At 39.7% G+C, this 14807-nt stretch overlaps 1 pseudogene; it reads left to right on the top strand.

Moving 5' to 3' along the window:
• Nucleotides 1-1325: 1325 nt before the first annotated feature.
• LOC119617799 overlaps nt 1326-14807 on the top strand; it is a 15680-nt pseudogene continuing 2198 nt past the window's right edge.

Here is a 14807-nt window from a genome sequence, read left to right as displayed (position 1 = left end):
TTAGGCAAAATTTGCTCCAGGACTCAATTCTCTTTTCTGCCCAATTAATGACGGGGTTATGTTTCTTCAACCAGGGAAAACCTAAGATCATCTGAGTAGAGGGAGACGAGAAAACCAAAAAATCACCTGACTCCCTATGATTACCTGAGGTGACAAACTGAAGGTTGGACACCTGATACCTGATTTGCGTAATAACCTGGCCGGAGATGTCCATCACGGGGAGAGGTGAGGACAGGAGCTCCGGTTGAAGCTGCAATTGATGGAAGAGATCTTCAGAAACAAGATTATGTTCAGCCCCTGAGTCTATTAAAGCATGAACAGAAACCTTAATTTGGTGATTGATGATAGTGGTGTGATGGAAGAAGCGAGATCCAAGGGGTTGGGAGAGACTACTCACTAGCACCCCTCGGATGTCTAGTGAGCTTGCCCTTTTAAATAAGGACATCTAGCCCGGAAATGACTCTTCTCCCCACAGTAGAAACTATAGCTATATAGCTTCTAATCGCCTCAATCTCTTCTCTGAACTTAACCTAGCTTGCCCCACCTGCATAGGTTCCAGCTCAGGTCCTTGGTTACTTGGCTCCGTCTCCAAGTCTCTGGTGAAGTGTCCTGTGGTGGAAATCCGACTGCCCTTCTCCCGTTGTCTCTCCCGGAGGCGGTTGTCCAAACGAATAGTTAATGAGATGAGTTCCTCCAGGGAGCGAGGTTCATCCCTCCCGGCTAGTTCGTCCTTGATCTGATCTTGTAGGGCATGGATAAAAATTCCCTTTAATGCTGGTTCATTCCACCCAGAAGTAGTTGCCAATGTGCAAAAATCAATAGCGAATTGGGCCACGGAACGCTGACCCTGTTTTAAATTCCATAATTTTCTTGTTATTTCTGTTTCATTGTATCTGACTCCAAATGTCTGTTCGAAATCTTCGATGAATTACTCAAAAGGAGTTTGCCTGATAGCACGGAAGCTATACTTAGCTTCCGCCCATCTCAAAGCCTTATTCCTTAGAAGCCCAATTATGTAGGAGATTTTTGAGGCGTTGTCGAAGAAGGATTGCGGAGAGCGAGCAAAAACTAGCGAACATTGCAAAAGGAACCCTGCGCATTTACCAATTTCGCCAGAGAAATGTTCTGGAGTAGGAGAGGGAACCTCATGAAAATGGCCGGAAGTTGGGACCGGAAGTGACGCAGCTGTTGGGGCAGAAGCATAAGAGGAGTCCGACGCATTGGATACTAGCGACGATAGCTTTTGATGAATTTCTTGGGTGAGAATAGTTAGCTGGTCTAGGCGTCCCGTCTCTGACTGTTGTCTTTCACACAGAGCGTTAATCATGGATTCGTGGCGGGCAAGTAAAGAAGCTGTTTCGGTGTTTTCGGATCGGGAAGAGGGTTCCGCAATTTCCTGGTTGGCTCTCTTCACCCACATAAGCCCACGTAACTGACTTGATTCTGACGGTAAAGAAGAGAACAATTTCATTCCCGGGAAAACACTTCGAGGCTAAGTTTGGACTGGCTACGTTTTGTTGTGACTGGAGACGGCAACGCTCAGGAATGGTTATGGCTGGAGCATACTGACATAAACCAGGTTTTCTGTCCAAGGAGCGAAGCCAAAACCAGACACGGAGACAAGGATTAAGGTAAGTGGTTTATTTCTAAAGTGCAGATATCTACAGTGGTAGTAGTCAGGAACAGTCTGGAAGGCAAAAGGAGCAAGGTGAGTCTCGGGTACAAGTCTTAGTTTAGTGTTGAGAACAGATGAGTTTGTGAATAATGTCTTTTTCTTTCTTACAGGTGTAGAAGGCGTTTGTGGCATCGAAGAGGTGAGAAAGGTTTCCAAGATGATCCGGAAGGTAAGAGATCCAGCGGTCCGGCAAGGTAAGTAATCCAGTAGTGATTCAAGTAAGTTTCCGTTGGGCAGTGACCGTCTAGGCGAGGCAGCAACCTGAGTCGAAGAGCAAATGACAACAAATTATCAAAGTCACTAGCGTGAGGTTAGAACCTGTGGCTGAGACTCTAACCAAAGAGGTTTGATGCTCCAGCGATGGTCTGGAACCAGCCGGAGGCTTAAATGCTGGATCAGCTCATCAAGGGAATCAGGAACAGCTGAGGAAAGAAAGGTTAGTAGCGCCGCCCATAGGCTCCACATCCTCACAGTTTTTAATCCTTCACATGTAAATTATATAGGTATTTTCATTTTGTGAAGCTGCAATATTTTATTTCTTAAAAAGATGACAAGATTGGTGTGTTTTTGTCTGAGTTTCAATGAATTTCAATCTGTTTTGGAACAGTTGATGACTTATTGGAACTCGAAATGAAACAGTCAAGTGACATGCTGTACTCTGAACAGATTGTGGAACAGGGTATCAGAACAAATGTTCCATAAGGTTTCTGTATGTACCAAAATACTGTTTCAATTTTGCTATCAATACTAAGCAGCTGAAAGATAATCACCATTTTAATATTGAACACAGATACCTTGAAGGCTTTCTCTTCCCTCCTAAAGCCTTCAAAAGAGAGAGACAAAGAGAGGTAGAGAAGTCCTTGTAACTGAAGAGATTTTTCTGTGTGCTGTATGCTTGGCCACTTTTAACAATTGTTGGTCTATTGTTATGTCTGTCATTTGTCTGGTGTGTGAAAGAGGAAGCCAGCTCACTTCACTGTATTAGAATCTACCTACTGGTACAAATATAGTTGACTGATTGAAACTTTAATTATATAAGAAAAATACAAGCTGTCTAATGCCTCTTTTACACGGACCCTATTTCAGAAGTCCGGTTCTACTCCGCTCTACTCCACTTGGCTCGATAAAGAATGCATCGCGTTCACACCGGCCAGTTTGGTCGGTAGCAGAGGAACGCCTCCTCGTGTTGCGGGGTGCTGAGCCGCGGCGCGGGGGTGGGGTGCGCTACTGAAACTTAGCGCAAGTTGTGTAAACAACGAAAGCGCTATGGACAACGTCGGCCCTGTGTTGTTGCTGTTTTTTAAACTTATGGGGATTCTCCTGAGACTTCAGGAAGAGAGGCGCAGTGGAAGAAATGCTCTGGATGCCGCGATTGTTGCGCGGAGTATGATGGCTGTTATCCGCCGGAGATTTCAGACTTTACAGCGCCTTCAGCTGGGGGACAGACGGCATAAACATTGCAGGGTAAGCTAACGCTGTTGTTTATATTCCTGCCGTTCGCTCTTTATGCTTGCATCTAGTCACAACCACGACCAATGAGTGAACAGGAGCTAAGCTTTCGCCGCCCATGAAGCAGGGTTGGTCCGGCTGGCCCTACTCGAAAGCAGGGACCAAAGAAGCAGGGACCAACGGCGAAAAAATGCAGATGTAAACGCTCGCAAAGCGAGCTGAGTAGAGTGGAGCTGGGACCGTTAGGGTCCGTGTAAAAGGGGCATAAGATACTCCATAACCTCTTTTTGACTTTGTATCAGCTTCTTGAGCATTTATTAGGTCTGAGCCATACAAAGGGAAAGAGTGACAGTTACATGACTAACAGTAGCTTATCCCATTCTGTCACTCTGTGAACACAACATAGGCAAGTTAGAACGAGCCATTGGCCAAGATGTCTTGAAGCATTTTTCTGTAAGATAAGGGGAACTAACAACGTTGGTTACACCCATGCACAAATGAGCATGAAAGACTTCATGTCAGAAGGGGCTGCTTGTGTTTAAGTGTGATCCCCTCTTAGGAACCAGATAAAAAGCGTATTTTATTGCAGTTTAATGTATCTTTGGTTTATTTTTATCAGAGGTTTATTAAATTAAAACATCAACAATGTGATGAAACAACATCCCTTCTTCTCAAAAACCAGAACAAGATACAACATTTGATGAAAGACATTTTGTCCCCAAAGGTAATGTATTAGAATGAAGCAGATATTAAGACTTCAACATGCTCATGAAACTCTGCTTTAATATGCTGTCAGCTAATAAGAGATCAACTTATTGCAAATGCTTATCTCAGTGCTGTGAAGAATAAGTTAATGTTAGAGGAAGACCTCACACTGGACAAAGTTTTGTTTTGTTCACTTTTAATGACTGCATGCCAAATGGAAGGAGGTAAAAATACTATACTTCTTTCAGCTACAAGTACAGTCTGTATATGCTGCAAAATCTTTCTTTCTCCCTTCCTTGATGTAAACAACACAATGCAACCCATATGCCAAAAATTGAGACATCTGCCACTCAGCATGAAAAAATCATACAGAAATCACATTTTTACACTGTGCAACACAAGTGCATACTCATGTACCGTATTTTCCACACTATAAGGCACACCAGATTATAAGGGTGCACCTTCAATGAATGGCCTATTTTAAAACTTTTTTCATATATAAGGTGCACTGAATTATAAGGCGCATAGAATAGAAGCTACAGTAGTGGTTGGGGTTGCGTTATACATCCACTAGATGAAGCTGCGCTAAAGGGAATGTCAACAAAACAGTCAGCTAAATCAGTCAATCTTTATTAATAGAATACAAACCAGTGTTCTGACAACTCCGTTCACTCCCAAAATGAATAAACAGCTGTTTTATTATTTTTCCCAAGGTAATATCAGTGATGTAGTATTTTCGCGACACAGTTTATCTTTTAACAACAGCAAGGTATAACAGGTAGTGGAGGGGAACGTTTCCTCGATTCAGTAAACACGTAAAAGAAACAGTCTGATACCATTACGGTAAATCAAATGTTAGTGCAATCACAATATAGTAACTCTCAAAATAGTGCAAAGCAATAACAATATAACAATAACTCAACGTTGTTAAAACGTTAATGTTCATATTCACAATATGACCAACCTGGTTCAGCTGTAAACACACAAAAGAAACAGGTAAATTTCACTTTATCAGTTCATTCATCATCTACGAATCCCTCAAATTCTTCTTCTTCAGTATTCGAATTGAACAGTTGAGCGAATTGGGCATTCAACATGCCCGGCACCGCCTCGTCAAAGTCGTCATTATTCGAGACAGTGTCGCTGCTGTTGTCTGGCAGTTCAGTGACAATTCTTGCCTTCCTGATAGCTCGATCCACAATTGAGACTGATATATCAGCCCAGGCATTTACGATTCACTGGCAGATAGTGGTGTATGTCGTTTGGCGCTAATAGCCTTGGGTTTAAACTCTGCGTCGTAAGCGTGTCTCTTGGAAGGAGCAATTTTGGGGTCTTTACACACACACACACACAAATGGAAATGAAAATGCACGCTTCACGCAGTCATATATCCCAGCATACACTGCTTCCCATAGTTGCAAGACCTGTTGCGGCTAAATATTGATCCATATATAAGATGCACCGGATTATAAGGCGCACTGTCGACTTTTGAGAAAATTGAAGGCTTTTAGGTGCGCCTTATAGTGCATAAAATACGGTACTTTGTAGTGAGAAACGCTTATGGTCTTGTCCTTAATACATCTATGTACATGTTAATATTCCACCATTGGTTTATCCCTGCCTAATAAAAAAAATAAATAACATGAAAGTTACTTGTTTTACTCATGGACATAATTCTCTGACTTACATTTTCATATCAACTTTAAAATTAGTCATAACATATTACAAGGTGATGTTTCTTAGTATTGCTTTACACATGGATACTGATCATTTCGATTTATAGTTTCCATTTTGAAGACATTTATTGCCCTGTTCAGTCCTTCTAGAAATTCAGGAGGTGTTTTTGAATGGAGCATCGCCACAGTGTGAGGGCTATTCATTGCTGCGTGCATCTTTTTTTTGTTTGTTTATTTGTTTCTACCCATTTCTGTTGAACTATTGCATGTTTAGGATAAAATTCAGTGAGACAGATTCACTCGTACATCTACAGATGAACCAGTGTAGGTCTGTTCTGGGAGCAAGACTTCATTTGTTACTGATCACATGACTTCTGGGGGAATAAATTAAGCCTCAATGTTTAAATTTATTTAGCTCAATTCAGAGCTTCGGTTTGTGTGACCCATCACTACACAGAGGATCCTCAGAGGTTCAACGAGGAAGGTAATTAATCCATGGAGGAAACCTGAGAATAGGATTTCTACTGGCAGGAAAAAACACAGTAAGAATTATTTTCATTAAACAGAAGGGAAAAAAATAATGACTCACTCAAATGGCACTGAGACCAACTTTGTGAAGTCCAGTGAAGAGTAGTGTCACAGTTAAGCCTCTGATAGCAGGTGCCTGTCATTAGAGGGATTGGCAACAGCTGCAACTACTTGTCATCAATCTGCAGTTCTGGGTTTGCCCAGAACTGCACTGTCTGAAAAAGTTAAGTAGATAAGGAAGGGAAAAGAGGAGGAAAAAAAAAGGGGCATCAAGCACCTCTTTGAAAAGAATGCATGACGTTTTAATTTGATCTGTGTTGGATTATGGATTTATTGTTTATAAGTCAGCTGCTAATTCTTTTTATTAGATTTAGACAGGATTCAAGCTAAAGCACTCCGGTTATGTTGCGGAGCATTTAAAATTCCACCAATTCATGCACTTCAGGTGGAAACTGAGGAAATGCCATTGGAGCTAAGGCTGATGAAATCGTCAGTAAATTGTTGGTTAACTCTACAAGAACATGAGGAAAATCACTCTACCAAACAGGTACTCAGAGAATGTTGGGATATGGTCATAACACTAAGAGTTTTGGATGGGACGGTAATATTTATGCAGATCATTTGGGGATAATTAATATACCATGCTGTAAAATTGTAATAAGACCTATAATTTCTCATTGGTTATTTGAACTCCCTATTGTAAATTTGGAAATTAAAAAGGTAGTCGAGTCCTGTGGTAATTTTTTATCAGAATATACAGCAGTATTTAGGAATAAAGTATGAGAATATGATACAAATATATCCAGATGCTTCAAAAGACGAGACTGGTAAAACAGGAATAGTAGTGTATAAGTTATTATAAAAAGTAAAGTAAAACTTTATTTGTATAGCACATTTCAGCAGCAAGGCATTCAAAGTGCTTTACATAAAAAAAAACATCAGTAGAATTATTACAATAATCCCATCATTACAATAATTTTAAAAAAATCATAAAAATCATTGAGCAGATAAACTTGATAATCATAAGGAGATGGTCAATTTGCAATAAGATAGTTTGTTTAGAGCAGCTTTTCACCTGAATTTGTTTGCGGACTACCAATCATAGGCAGCTCTAAACAGGTGAGTTTTCAGCCTTGATTTAAATGAATTTTGTGTTTTGGCTGTTTTGCAGTTTTCAGGGAGTTTGTTCCAGATTGATTATGCATAGAAACTGAAAGCTGCTTCTCCATGTTTGGTTCTGGTTCTGTGGATATAAAGTAGACTAGAACCAGAAAACCTGAGTGTTCTGGAGGGTTGATACGACAATAATAGGTCTTTAATGTATTGTGCTTCTAGATCGTTCAGTGATTTATAAACTAATAGAAGTATTTTAAAGTCTATTCTTTGCGATATAGGGAGCCAGTGTAGGGACTTGAAGACCGGAGTGATGTGCTCTATTTTTCTGGTCTTAGTGAGAACACGGGCAGCAGCATTTTGGATCGGCTGCAGCTGTTGGATTGATTTTTGGCAGACCTGTGAAGACACTGTTGCAGTAATCGAGACGACTAAAGATGAATGCATGCATAATTTTTTCTAGGTCTTTGTTACAGCCCCAGGCCTCTTGAGGCTGTGCAGGTTCTTTTTTTTGTGCAGGCTCAGATGTGAGAGAACACTTACCTGATTGGCTGCAGGAGAGCAGCAACACCATTGGACCGGCAGAGGAATGCAACCCAATCACACACTGATGAGGCCCACCTGCACCACTATAAAAGGCTCCTGAACCATTCCTCCAGTGGGACAGCTTGTAGCAAGAGGCTTTGTTCAGCTGCTCCCCACATTTGTTTGTTTGCAAACTTGCTGGTGCCTAACTGTTTTGGGCAGCCTTTAGAAACTTTGTTCTGACACATTTTGGTTCTGCTTTGCTTGACTCTGATTTTGCATGCTTCTGCTTAAGTTTGAAGCTTGTTTGGGAGGCTAGGTGCTCCCTTGTGTCATCTTTTTTTTCTTCTCCTCCCCTTTTGGGTTACTTGGTTTTATGATAGATTGACTTGTTTGATCGTTCTGTAATTTAATTTGCATTTAACACCTTTGAATTTGTTAGTCCTTTTTGTTTTAATTGGGTTTAGGTTGTACTTGTGTTTTGGCTTTGTGGAACCCTTTTTTGTAATAAATCACTTATGCTTCACTTGTTTCTCTGAACGCATCTTTATGTTGTACCCCCTGAACCCCTAGACCACTGTTACTACCACACTCGTAACAGTCTTGTTGTGACATTAGTCCATTAACTCTGGAGATGTTCTTCAGATGGTAGAAAGCCAACTTTGTAACTGTTTTTATGTGTCCCTTAAGATTCAGGTCTGAGTCCATTACTATACCCAGGTTTCAGGCCTGATCACTAGTTTTTAGCTGTAATACCTGAAGCTGCACGCTGACTCTTGATCGTTCCTCTTTAGGTCCAAAGATAATAATTTCAGTCTTGTTTCTGTTCAGCTGGAGAAAGTTTTGGCACATCCAGAGTCACCTGGTGACATTGTAATATAGAGCTGTGTATCATCTTATGGTAACTAATGTTATTACTTGTTATAATCTGGGCTAGTGGGAGCATGTAGATATTAAATAGAAGGGGTCCCAGGATTGAACCTTGGGGTACTCCGCATGTGATTTCTGTTCGCTCTGAAGAGAAGTTGCCTATTGATACAAAGAAGTTCCTGTTGTTTAGGTAGGATTTGAACCAGCTGAGGGCTGTGTCTGAGAGTCCGACCCAGCTCTCCAGTCGCTTTAATAAAATATTATGGTCAACAGTGTCAAATGCTGCGCTAAGGTCCAGTAGAACCAGCACTGTGGTATTTATGTGGATATCATAGAACACTTTGACGAGGGCAGTCTCAGTGCTGTGGTGAGTACGGAAGCTGGACTGAAAGATATCAAAGCGGTTGGTCGTTGTTAAGAAGCTATTTAACTGTTGAAATACAGCTTTTTCAAAAATTTTGCTGATAAATGGAAGGTTAGAGATTGGTCTGTAATTCTGCAATAGTGATTTATCCAGATTGTTCTTTTTTAACAGAGGTTTGATAACTGCTGTTTTTAGAGCCTAGGGGAAAACACCTGATGAGAGAGATGGGTTTACTATTTGAATCAAGTCAGATGCAATGACAGGAAGAACTTTCTTAAAGAAGGTTGTAGGAAGGATATCTAGACAGCAGGAGGATGAGCTTAATTGATTTTTTATTTCTTCTAGGTTTTTATGGGTGAGTTGGTGAAATACAGCCATTTTCTCTGCATTTGACATGTTTGGCATTTTGGGATTGGGTTTGGTGTGGATAAGCAGATTGACCTTCTAATTTTTGTAATTTTCTCTGTAAAAAATTTGGCTAACTCATTGCAGGCCCTGGTAGAGTGGAGTTCAGGTGGTAAAATCACAGAAGGGTTAGTCAACCTGTCAACTGTGGCAAACAGAGCACATGCGTTGTTGATGTTTATGATTTCTGAAAAAAAATGTTTCCCTTGCATGTTTTAGTGAAGAGTGATAACTTTGTAGCCTTTCTTTGTAGATTTCATATTAAATGTCAAGTTGAGTTTTACGCCATTTACGTTCAGCCCTTCGACAGAGTTTTCTCATTTCTTACAAGTGAGGTGTTTATCCAAGGTGATTTCTTTCTGCAAGATATAATTTTCATTTTAACAGGGGCAACAGAATCTTTTATATCTGAGATTTTGAAGAATAAGTTATATACCAGTTCATCTACTGGCTTACAGCCTGGAAGAGAGGTGCAGGAGTAGATTTGATTAAAAGTTGCAGCTGTGCTGTCTGTGAACAGGCGTTTTGTGATAACATCTGTTTTTCTAAGCGAGTCAACATAAATTGTACTTTCAAAAACAAGAGAAAAATGATCTGACAGAGCGACATCAATTACAGAGACATTAGAGATAATTATACCTTTGCTGATAATCAAATCAAGAGTGTGTCCAAGATTATGTGTTGGCTGTTAAACATGTTGAGTCAAACCAAAGTTTTGAAGTACATCATTCAGCTTTTTTGCCTCTGTCTATTGTGTTGTCAACATGGATGTTAAAGTCATTGTTTTCATCCAGCCATGTTTCTGTGAGAAACATGGCATCAATATTGTTCTCAGTGATGAAGTCGTTAACTAAAAGTCCCTTTGCTGATAGTGATCTTATATTTAGCAGAGCCATCTTTAGTGCCTTGGGGGTAGATAATTCCTCAGCTTGAGGTTTCTTATGACAAGGGATTAATCTGAGATTTGATTTTAGGGCACTGTGTTTCCTTGCTATTGTTCTATTAGTAATTCTAACAGGGATGCTCCTGTAGCTTACAGCCAGGGGGCCAGACGCTTTCTGGAAAGTGACAGGTTTATTAATGTCTGGGCCCCTGTCTCAGAAGTCAGAGATACAGAGTTGATGTTGGTCTGATTGTTTTGTTGGGCCATAATCAGGAGGATCGGAATTCAAGCATGCTTTTTGGGAACTTAAGAGAGATGTTCCTAGCTGAACTTGTAAATCCATTTTCTCTGTAAAGTTAAGGAACATCGGCTGTATGGCGCTATCCTGTGTTCCAGTACTGTTCTGAGGGGACAGGTGCTGGTCTTATCTCACAGTCGGTGTTGGTGATGTGTTTTCAGCTGGAGTCCTGGTTATCAGTTTGTTTAGGAACAGTGAGCGCCTCCTGAGCTGAGGTGCTGACGTCAGTGTCCTGGATTGGGGGAGATGGCCTTGTGTAATTAACAGCATTGAAGATGTTGGCAGTGAAAAGTTTTTTTCCCTCTTTATTTAGGCAGACTCTGTCTTGTTTGTATAAGTGATGTTCCCAGAAGATTTTGGGATTGTCAATAAAGTTCATGGATTTGGAGGAGAATTCTTTAATAAGCCATCTGTTAATCATAAGCAGTCTGCTGTAATTTTCATCTCCACGTCCAGGTTTGAAATAATCCAGTAATCCGGTAATGGGGGTAGGCAAAGTATAAATAGTTAAAATAAAAATTCTAAATAACTTTTAAAAACTTAGCTTATAATAGCTACTAAAATTAGGATTAGAAAGCAGGATAAGATGTTCCTCCTTCCAAGGCAAAAGAGGTGTCTAGGAACTCTAAATCCTGATTGAATGTATTACCCTCCTTCTGAAGTGGACAGTAAAATATCCTTTACTACAATGGAGACCATTGTGTTTTTGTAATCAACACCTAGTTCAAGCAGCTTCCTGTGCAAGCTGTCCCCTGCTCCATGACATATGCTAACAAGAAAAAGAAAAAGAAGGCCATGGCAATTATATTGGCATTGCATTGGTTGGTGGAGGTGAAAACCAATAAATTAGTTATTTGTTCAGATACAATGTCTTACTTAACTAGTATTCAAAGTGGAGAATCAGCAAGTCATTAGGATCTTTTAGATGAAGTTAGTTTTTTGATATATAGGCCAAAACAAAAATAAATATTCAATTCACATGGGTACCAACACATAAATGAATCAAGGGTAATGAAAAAGTAGATAGGTTGGCTAAAGGAGCAGTTAAGGCAAATGAAACTGAACTTGAGGTCCCATCAAGTAGAACAGAAATTAAAATATTTATTAAAGATAAAATAAATAAAATATGGCAGGACAGATGGAATATAGAGGAGACAGGAAGGCATTTATACAAAAAATACAAAAAGTAATTGTAAGAAGGGCGCATGTCCTCACTGTGCACATGTTAGTTTACTCTGGGTACTCCGGTTTCCTCCCACAGACCAAAAACATGTATGTTAGGTTAATTGGTAACTCTTAAATTGTCCCTAGGTGTGAGTGAGAGTGTGAATGGTTGTTTGTCTTGTTTGTCTCTATGTGGCCCCGTGATGAACTTGCGACCGGTCCAGGGTGTTCCCCGCCCTCCTGCACAGTGACTGCTGGGGATAGGCACCAGCTCCCCACGACCCGGAATGGAGAAGTAGGTAAAGAAAATGGATGGATGGATGGATGTAAGAAAGGCCAATATAATGAAGAGGCAAGAGGAAGTATGGATAACTAGGTTGAGGATTGGGCACACAAGTCTAAATAGTGGTTTAAATATTATGGTGAAGCCTCTATCAGGGGCTTATTCTCATTGTGGAGAAATAGAAGGGGTTGAACATGTTTTGATAAAATGTAGAAAGTATGCAAGAGAAAGAAAGAAAATGGAAAGGGCAACAGGCATTTCAATAACTATGGATAACATAGTAGGGCAGCCTCAATTATACAGTAGAATGAATGCACTTATACAGTATTTAAAGGACACAAAGTTAGCTGAGAGAATTTTTTTTTTTGGTATTTGAAGATGGGATGAGTTAAATTGTGAATTACACCTCAGTCTGGTTGATGGCGGTAAAGAACTAGGCTTGTAAGCTGCCGGTAAACTCTACAGAAGAAGAAGGAAAAAAGAAAGGAAGGAGCCCCAAACAACCCAGAACACTGACAAAACATACTGAATGATGTATTTTAGATAAAGAAAAACTGTAGTAAAAGTATAAATGCACAGAAAGTCATAATATTTATTTTATTTAATGATAATGTGAAATTAACATTTTGTAAAAAAAAAATCTAATTTTGATACCTTTAAACTAATTTACCTTTCATTTACTAAATTATGTCCCAATCAACTAATCAATCCATGTATTATGAGAGCAAACAACCTGGCACTGATGTTATAGCTCCTGGCCCAGTGCATCCCTCCCACTGCTATTCAGCCTCCCAGTCTGCTAAAAAATTGCTGCTGGTCATGAGTCAGGAGTCCATGTGTGATCTTTTCCAAATGTTTTAGTGCTTTTAGAATGTGGCTATTACAGTAACATTCTGGGTCCAATGCATAATACAGCCATCTGTCGACACTGACTTGAGGTCCTCTCATGGGTCTTATTATGTTAGCATGGTGCTGAATATCAAACCAATGCCACACTGCCTGCAGGCACAATTACTGATTCACAATATTCACTCACAAACCTCTTGATCTGTGCACACACAGACCTCATACAAGTACACAATTATTCTCACACTGGTTAGGTATAAGACTACTTAATAGGAAAGCCAAGACATGAACACTGGATAAACTGAAAGACACATAAGATTATTATTTCCTATTAATTCCTGTTCAGGATCCCAGGGAGTTGGAGCTAATTGCTAATCATCAGCAGTCATTGGGCAAGGGGCAGCATACCCCTTGGGGTGGATGGTAGTGGGCAGTGGGTCTGGGATGTAACCTTTAAAAGCAAATACTCTAATTCTTCCTAATTCCTACTTATGAAATTAAGTTCAGTTTAGTACACTGTAGCTATAAATTACATTGTCTCTTAACTGGATCTTTGTGATCACGTGGGTAGGTTGAAACCAGCCATTTTGTGTGGAGAATTCACACTGGAAAAATGTTAGTCTCATCTAGTCGTGTCCAATCCTGGTCCTGGAGGGCCACTATCCTGCATGTTTTAGATGTTTCCCAGCTCTTCAGCAGGTCATCAAGTTCAGAAGAGCCTGTTAATCACTTAGTCATTCAAATCAGGTGTTTCAAAGCAGAGAAACAACTAAAACATGCAGGATAGTGGCCATCCAGATCAGAACTGGACACCACTGGTCTCATCCTTTGAATCTGCCTGTGTTGAGACTTGAAGAAGCTTTGTTTTTAAATTTGTATTACACATTTTATATTTTGTGCTTTAGATTAATATTTTGGGTAGGATTCCAAGAAAATTCTTTAGGTCTCAGTTTAGCTCTAACAATATAATATTATAGGACTGTTACACTGCAAGAGTTAAGAGAATTTGTATATGTATTTGCGTACAGTTTCACAATGAGTCTCCGGAAACACTAAGAAAGCATGATGAAGACAAACAAGTGAAATCCCTCAACTTTACTTCAACATTTGACTTGTTGTTTACATCTTCAGCATGCAGTACAACTGTTTACCTACGTCACTCAGTGTACAACTATACATATAGTTATAACCCTTAATAATCTAACTTAAGGGCATGCATATCTTAGGTAGGCTTTTCAATGCGGAGAAGAGGAATAAGAAAATTAGAACACTTCCTTGTTTTGTTTTATAAAGAACACTACGTATTTATTTCAACATAACAGACAAAACAATGTCCTTGAACCAAAACATTAATAGGTGTTAATAGATCTTCTAGAATTGCGCCACTAAAGGTGGTTGCATGTTGGAGTAGCTCTGTTACATTCATTCTGAGAAATTGCTTTTGAAAACTTTATTCCTCTTTTTTTTTTCTTGATGTAAATCACTTTTTTGAATGATTATTTCCTCTGGTTCTGAATGCTCTGCAGCTGGAAGCATTTTTACTGAAAGCTTTTTGCTTTTGGACTTTTTGTTCAATCAATCAATCAAATTTTATTTGTATAGAACATTTCAGCAGCAAGGCATTTTAAGGTGCTTTACATAATTTAAAAAAAACAAAAAAACAAAATAAAAACAGCATGTGACATTGAATAAACGGTAAGAAAGAGAAAAACATTGAAGACATCAAAAACCCGCATTCTAACCCTAATTTAGCCATAAGCAACTCTAAACAGGTGGGTTTTAAGTTGAGATTTAAATGCACCCAGTGTTTCAGCTGTATCACAGTTTTCTGGAAGTTTGTTCCAAATTTGTGGTGCATAGAAACTGAATGCTGCTTCTCTTCGTTTGGTTCTGGTTCTGGGGATGCAGAGCAGTCCAGAACTAGAAGATCTGAGGGGTCTAGACGGTTGGTACAGCGATAACAGATCTTTAATGTATTGTGGTGCTAAACCGTTCAGTGATTTATAAACTAACAACAGTATTT

This window comes from Kryptolebias marmoratus, linkage group LG16 (assembly GCF_001649575.2).
Source record: "Kryptolebias marmoratus isolate JLee-2015 linkage group LG16, ASM164957v2, whole genome shotgun sequence".
Classification (NCBI taxonomy): domain Eukaryota; kingdom Metazoa; phylum Chordata; class Actinopteri; order Cyprinodontiformes; family Rivulidae; genus Kryptolebias; species Kryptolebias marmoratus.
This window is presented reverse-complemented; position numbering and strand designations above follow the sequence as displayed.